This window comes from Pogonomyrmex barbatus, unplaced genomic scaffold, assembly GCF_055798465.1.
Source record: "Pogonomyrmex barbatus isolate J1 unplaced genomic scaffold, ASM5579846v1 scaffold6, whole genome shotgun sequence".
In the NCBI taxonomy this organism is placed as follows: domain Eukaryota; kingdom Metazoa; phylum Arthropoda; class Insecta; order Hymenoptera; family Formicidae; genus Pogonomyrmex; species Pogonomyrmex barbatus.
Genome location: NW_028297160.1, coordinates 6,885,444 through 6,893,264, shown reverse-complemented (window position 1 = coordinate 6,893,264; position 7,821 = coordinate 6,885,444).

Genomic DNA, 7,821 nt, shown 5'->3' with positions numbered 1-7,821 from the left:
ACCTGGCCGATGCTTTAAGCCACCGAGAAGGGGCATACTATGAAATTAGTATAATCACGATCAAAATTACTCGCGCCGGGTAACGCTGAACCACCAACCGCCGCTCAAATAACCCGCCCCGTCGTCGCCAATCGGGACTCGCGAGTTGGCGGCCATCTTGCGCGATGCCGCATGCGCGTCGGAAGCTACGAATTACCGCAAAAGTGGATAATTTCTGCTTGCGGGGTGTGCATCAGGCCGTCCACTGTGTATCGCTCTGCTATGCTCGATTCAGTTTCGAAACCTTCATGCGGAAGAAGTTTGATAGAATCTAGCGGATGAGAAGAATCGATTCTAACGAATAGCTTCGATAAATTAACAACTGCACGCGAAATAGCTACGCTCTATGTCATTTTCTTAGGGAGTGATTACGGTAAAAGAAAAGAAGAAGCGGGGTTGCTTGAACGCTCGAGGGGATTGCACGCAGAAAGAAAAGGGAATGAACAAACATGGGGTTTGTTGGAAGAAGTAATATATAGGGAAGATAAACATGTTAGACTCATTACAGAATTGCAGCACATAAAAACAGACAAGAATATGGAATACGAAAGAACAATGGCATCTATAAGACGAAAAGAAATTATTTTTTAATTAAATTAATTAATAATAATGCATAATAATATTTATTATGCAGTAACAACGAAAGAGAATTCATTTCTATGCAATTATTGCATTATTCTATTCACACTTTATATTTTGTATATTGTATATTGTACTCATACAAGTTTGTGATTAATAGAAAAAAATGATATTTTTTAGAACTACATACTATAATAATAATAAGAAATATATCATTTGAATTTATAAACACAGAATTTATCATTATTAAATTTAATTATTAAATTTTATCATAAACCAAATGATACACCAATCAACATTAAGAGACAGCAATTTCGCCACAATCACACTCACGGTATTTTCTGTCACATGCAGAATGCTACCGGCGATAAATTTCATTGCTTTTCTCACGCACGTCATTCATCATTGTAGATACTTCGCTCACACATGTGTATATATGTACGTACTTCTCTCCTGATGACCGCGAAAAAACATCTCACGCGACCCGAATCTGCAGATATACTCGCAATGTCGCTCACACGGATTCATTGCCGCAAGGCTCTCGGCTCCCGTTCGCAGCAGTACCGCAGCACCGTGTAATTAGTAAGAGCGAAATGTTTAGGCTGCTCTCATCCGTCGCCGAAGAAACGCCCCTTCATGTTCAGGACATAGTACTTCAATGGTACTAAAGAAAGAGGAAATGGGATTTATTATCTCGAAAGATCGTAACTTATAAATAATGTTTTTTATCCCTTATACTAATTTTAACTAATTTTAAAATAATAATAACAGAAATATTAATAAATACATAATTGCAAAAATTATTCTAATAAATTACAGTGATCTCTTTTATTGGCAATATACGAGAGAGAAAGATAAAAATATTCTAATATTGTATTAATAACAATATAAAATTTTTTTTTCTAAAGATTATTGAGACAATTTAGTGCCTGTATTAACTGCATGCCTAGATGTCTGTTTTGCGAGTATAAATCTTGAAGCCCCACTCGACATTAGTGTGGATGCACTAGGATGGTAGACTGCCCTCATCATAATCTAATTAGTGACATCTGATAAATTATTATGTGCATGTACATACGCAATTACACCTGTGTGCAGAGAGCTTAATGCGGGCTAGTCAGTTGGGGCCCGAAAGGCGCCACGTTACGTTTCGTTACGTTGCGTTACGTGGAGTGGCCCACTGATTATAGTTCGTTAATTATCGGTGGCCGCGGCCAACCAAAATTAGAGGATTCGAGGTCGCCACTCTCGTTCGCGCGTATTAAGCCAGAATGAAAATAAAAGCATAAAGCCTTCCTTCACATAACGTATCAAAAGAAAAATATCAATTGGTCTCGACTATATATGGTTACCCATACTCGAGTAAGAGAAGTAGTTATATAGATTTATGCTTGGAGATCAATTGCGATATGATTAATCCTTGCAACGTTTAAATCAGTAAAATGGAACAGTAAAATAATTACGGCTTTGTTGTACATATACGATATATATATATATATATATATATATATATATATATATATATATATAGTATTAAACTGAAATATATAATATTAAAGAAATATGAAAAAGAAAATATTAAGATCAAAACACACAATCAAAACACACTTTACAATTTAGAGTTTGCTATTATTATTTCCTCTTTTTGAATCATGCTATTCATTTACAAAGACGTTACTTTATCCTACAAAAGACTCTTGAGCACCCCATCGAGATCTGCATTGCAAAGGAGAAGAAGCGAAGAAGAAAGAACGCGATGGACAGAAAGAAGGGCGTAGTGCGGGAGATTCCTGCCAGTCCTTCCGCCGTTTTTCGAGGCGTATCCTATCTGCTACACCCGGGGCACGAATACGAATTAGGACCGAGTCACAGCAGGATCGGGGCCTGGCCGATTTCGTGTATGCTGGCGCCTTGGGCAACGGTAAGTTGCTGCAGTGGGTCTAGCCACTGCTCTGCCCTCTGTAATTATACCATGTACAGCCCACCGCCGCTTTACTCTTTCTCCGAGAGCTCCTCTCCCTTCGCTCCCCGTACATTTCTGTTCCTCGGCGATGCCTCTTGTTGTTCAACGTGTGTCTCGCCGACCGTGGTCCCGCCGGGGGCGAAGGTTGCGCTTGAACAGCCGTCTTCGAGTACCACCCTTGCCATCTCCCACAAATCCTTGTCTAACTACGACATGTCGATTTTCTCCGCTTATTTTCAATGATTAACTACTCCCTATACCCGACATTGGCGACTGATCTTTTAACAAAGAAAAAAAAAAATTTGGAAATACAAGAACACGCTAAAATCATGTGCTTTTATTTGAAAAAGCAGAAGCGTGAGGTGTAATATTGTCTTTGTACGACTGTCCTAAATATCAAACTTTATTACTTTTAATTCAACTACAATTCCACATTCTAATTATTATTAGATATTAAATTATAAGTCCCTTTAATCGCTATAGATTATTTTTATAAGAGCTCCAACGAGAACAGTCTTGTTGATTGTTACAAACGATAAGATGTAGCGCGTTCAACGTTTTACTATGACACTCCTGAAGCATGACTATCAAGTTATCGTTATTGCTCTCTTATCATTATATCGAGATTAACTTTACGCGGCGTAATTAGCACCGAGGAATTATTACAAGTAGCGCGCGCCCTTGATTTACGGCCAGAGGGTGCACTCAGTTGCGCGCTGTCGCGCTCCGCGAGACGCTTTTCTGATCTCGAGATTTCACAATCTTGTATCTACCGCATTACGCAAAATCGTGCGAGCAATTATCTCACGCACACGCATGTTTTGTGTACCCTTCATTCATTGCGCCGGACATCGTCGCGGCGGATATTCAACGAGCATCGACGCATCATCTGCATCTCGATCGCCCGAAGCGCTCAGTGCTCCGTTGTGGATATTCGAGAAAGGGATAATTGGTTCGGGAGCGCCATTTCGTTCGCACGATCATCCCGATATGTATCTCGATACGCATCTAGTAGCGTCGTTTGCGACGGTGGCACGATGGTGATTCCACGAGCCGATTTAATATTCGTGAAAAACGCGTCGAGCGCCTACTGTCGGACGATAGATACGCAATTCCCTCGGGTGTCTTCATCTTCGTTTTTCCATTGCCTTATTTATTTTGCAAATTATCGAGGCTGCCATCTGTGTGTGTTGTGCCACTGCATATAATCACGGGAATAAAAAAAAAAAAAAAGAGGATGACTGGGTCAATGCGCTATGCGACAGCGCGGACTTGCGTCGAGCTTATCTTTCATTCCTTTTTCTTCCGTTATGCAAACTGCTGATTATTATTATTTCTGTGATTAATTCGCAGATAAAGGCGTACGAGTTGAAATAATTTTACTAGATAAACTCGAAATATCCATGTATAAAGCTAGAATAAGCCACAGTTAGAACATAAAATAAGACAGAAATGTTACCAATTCGATGGGTGTTATTTATGTAATAAATCTAAATTTTTATTTATAGCAATACAATATAGCAATACGATGAGCGAAGAAATTTATGTTTGAATAACTAGAAAGTTCAATGAACAAAACTTTAGTTCTTTTATTCATTTTATAAAACGAAACAAGTATCACTAAAATGTCGACGTAAAAGTCAATGACGCCAGTCTGACGCGACGTGTCAAGCACTGCTCGATTTATAACGACGAGAGTCCACGGCAGTCTGATAAATTGCCATAATCTCAGTTAAACGCTATGAGTCATGTCATAGATGTAATCGGCGAACGTAATACCGGCACGGGTTTGCATACGATACCGCTAATACCGCAACGATCTGCGTACGATACTTATACGCTTACGGAACGCGTATAAATGTGAATACTGATCACTAGTAGTTCATTAATAGATTGCAAAAATATCTCTGATTATTGCAGTACTATAACAAAAAGTTCCATTTTCTCAAAAAAGCTTCATAACACAAGCAAATCAATACGTTATTTAAATTAAAAATCTATTTTTTTTTTAATTTAAATATATCTAAGTAATTTTTACTTTTTCGTAATTACAAAGGTCTGTGAAATATATGCTAATTTCAATCTTAATTTAAGAATTTTCAATTCCTTTTTTTTTTGCCCACGAATAATATATAGATTAACTACGAGAATAATCTGAGATAGGATTAACAAATGAAAATGTATGTAGTGACACATACATATACATAGTTGTACAACCTATCACATTTTCTTCGTTCTCCATTTAGTGTACATTTGCAAGTACAATGATTTATGTTTTATTACACATGTTTAAGGTGCCGCGTGTAGACGTTGCTCCATATCGTACCTACATAATCGTTTTACTAATAAACTAACATTATCCGAGACACCTGATAGAAGATAACGCGCGATGTCTGCCGCCGCTATAATATATTGCCTATTAACATGAATTTAACGACGAATTAAAAAATTAACGAAAATCTTTTGCTTACAATCTCACCACAAATCCTTCGTCGATTTTTTCTTCTTGGTCTTTTTATATATTATTCGTTATCTGCATATTTATATCAAAATCTGTGCAAACGTCCTATGTACTTGCGATTTGTACTTCGATAAGTTCCTTAATTAGCCATAATTTGGTGGGAAACGTTTCCTCGGCTCATAGACTTTAATTTGAATTTTCTTGCACGTGGAAGGATAGCGGTCTCCCATGGCATTATTATTTATGTATACATATGGGATATGTTTAATACGTCGTTCCTTCAGGCGGTAAGTAATTAATTAATTAGCCATTTGCTAATTATGCGAATTAAATGGTTGCTCGTGTTACATCACGCGAATAGAATATCTCAGATGCTACATCAGCCTAATTTACCGTTATTATTATAAAATGTTATTTAATTATAATCAATTATTTGATAATATTTGAATTCATTTTTCTAAAATATTCTGAAAATATTCGCTGATTTAACTTCAGACAGACTGCATGTATATTTCTATTATAAAAAAGACAAATATATCAAACGACTGATAATTTTACAATTACTATTGTATTGCATTGTACAACATCATCTATACAATTACATATCTATACAATTACAATTACTATTGTATTGCATTGTACAACATCTTTCAAATCTGCGTTTATCAAAGAGTTTCACTGTCAAGAGCTATGGAAATCAGAGAGCTAGAAGCATTTCTGTTTCACACTTTCAAACTGTGTTCTGTCTTCTCATACAGCTGACATCGCTTCTTCACGCGCAAAAATGGACTATCGAGAGTGCCGACTTACGAAGGACTCGTGATCGTGATCGTCACCGTATTCCGAGAGTCACTCGCTCGGAAAGGCAGTCCGTGATCATCGGTTCGATATAATATGCAAGTATGACATCTGTCACGTCGAGGGACGCGTTTTCGATCCGAGTTTGCGTGCGCGCGGACCGGCAGATCGTGAGTGTGAAAACCGAAACATGATGCCGCTCTTTGCCAGTTAACCAACGACATTTCTACCGCACCATGCAATGCAGGTCACACGTTCGTAGTTGCGTGTTGATTCTGGGAATTGTTTCAATTAGTCCTTATCGGTGAAAGTCCATCATTCGCAATTCGGGAAACGTTGGAAATAACGCGACGCTTTACTTGTGAAAGTGTATAGAGCTGTATATAATTTATTTAAATTTCCCTAAAAAGCAATTTGCTCGTTGATCTAGATGGTCCGTAGAGTACACTTTCATTTATATTTATCTTGTTTACTACGCCTATTAATATAAATATTCTGACGTGTAATGCCGTCGTTAGAGCTGAAACACATGACGGTACACAACATTAACCACATGTCAAAACGCACCCTTCTTTCTCTGTTCCGAACAACATCCGCTAACATCAATATGTGTCCATAACTACTGTCCACGTTTTGCAATCATCGAATAATAATTTATCGACATTTTCCAACTCGCTGGAAAGAGTCCCGCTCTTGATTACAACGAGGCCGGAGAGGCACCGCAAGTGGTAATCCACTTTATTCGTCACACCTCGCAAGCTAAGCCGGACATTGATTTCGCATTAGTACGCGACCGACACATCGCGCCCATTTCGCTTCTTCTTTCTTCTCCACGCCGTCAATGTGTACACAATGCACGTGTATGTATACGCTCACGTGCCCTCGCCACGACTCCGTTTCGTTCAAAGGGAGCGAAACTTGACGCGGCCGGGCTGCAGCACGCAACATCGAGGGCGGCGGCGACCGCAATATTAGATTAATGACGGATGTACTTCACTTTCGGACGGCGTCTTTTTTTCTCTCTCTCTCCCTCCTCTTTCCTTGCTAAGGAAATTAAACTCCTCGAGTTTGATGCCGACTAACGAACTTCGCGGATCGTCTACTAATCCGATATCTTTTTTGATAATTATAGCCAGAGTATCGACAGAACTCTCAACTTTGTCGTCAGTGATACAATGTCAGTGATACAGCGAATCGATAGTACGAGCCCTTGACATAAATCGCAATTGTGCATCGCGATGTTAGAAAAACAGCCTATGCACCGCGAGAAAATAAATCCGTTTCTACAGATATTTTCGATTTCTTTATGATATGACTGCTTATCGATAAAAGTTACAGAAGAGGATTAACAATGTGCTTATCTGTCTGTGAACGTAATGAAGAAACAGGGATGTTGCGTACAGGAACACGAAGGAAAGACTATAATTTCCCTTATCTAATTATACATAAATCAGCGATGTTCGCAATACACAACAAGTAGTCGAATCCATAAATATCAGCCGACTTTATTGGCGCTGCCGAATACAATTAACCGTTCGAAAAATATCGAAACTCATAAATCAGACTTGCGCCTCTATCCACGCGTATCGTATCCCTCGTATGCAAATCCGCGACGATCTGAACCAGTTTCCATCTCTGATCGATGCGGGATCGTAGCCGCGATACCGGGCGAAAAGAAGATCGGAGGGCCAGATCGCGGCGCGACGTGACGGCGACGACGAAGTCGCGCGGCGACGTAACCAACGTGGAAAAAACGACGCGGAGAGTTATAACCGTCGATGTAACGGGAAGAAGGAGCCCGACGCGTCTCTCCGCTTGAGCAAGCGGCAGCGACAGCGATGGCCTCGAGGGCCGAACGTGGAGGAATGGGGAGATCCCCGTCTACGATCGCGCGATAAGATGCAGCGGCGTTGTCGGTTGACAAAGGGTCGTAGGAACGCCTACTCAGATCGGACGCACAACCGCTTGCGGGGGCGTCCAT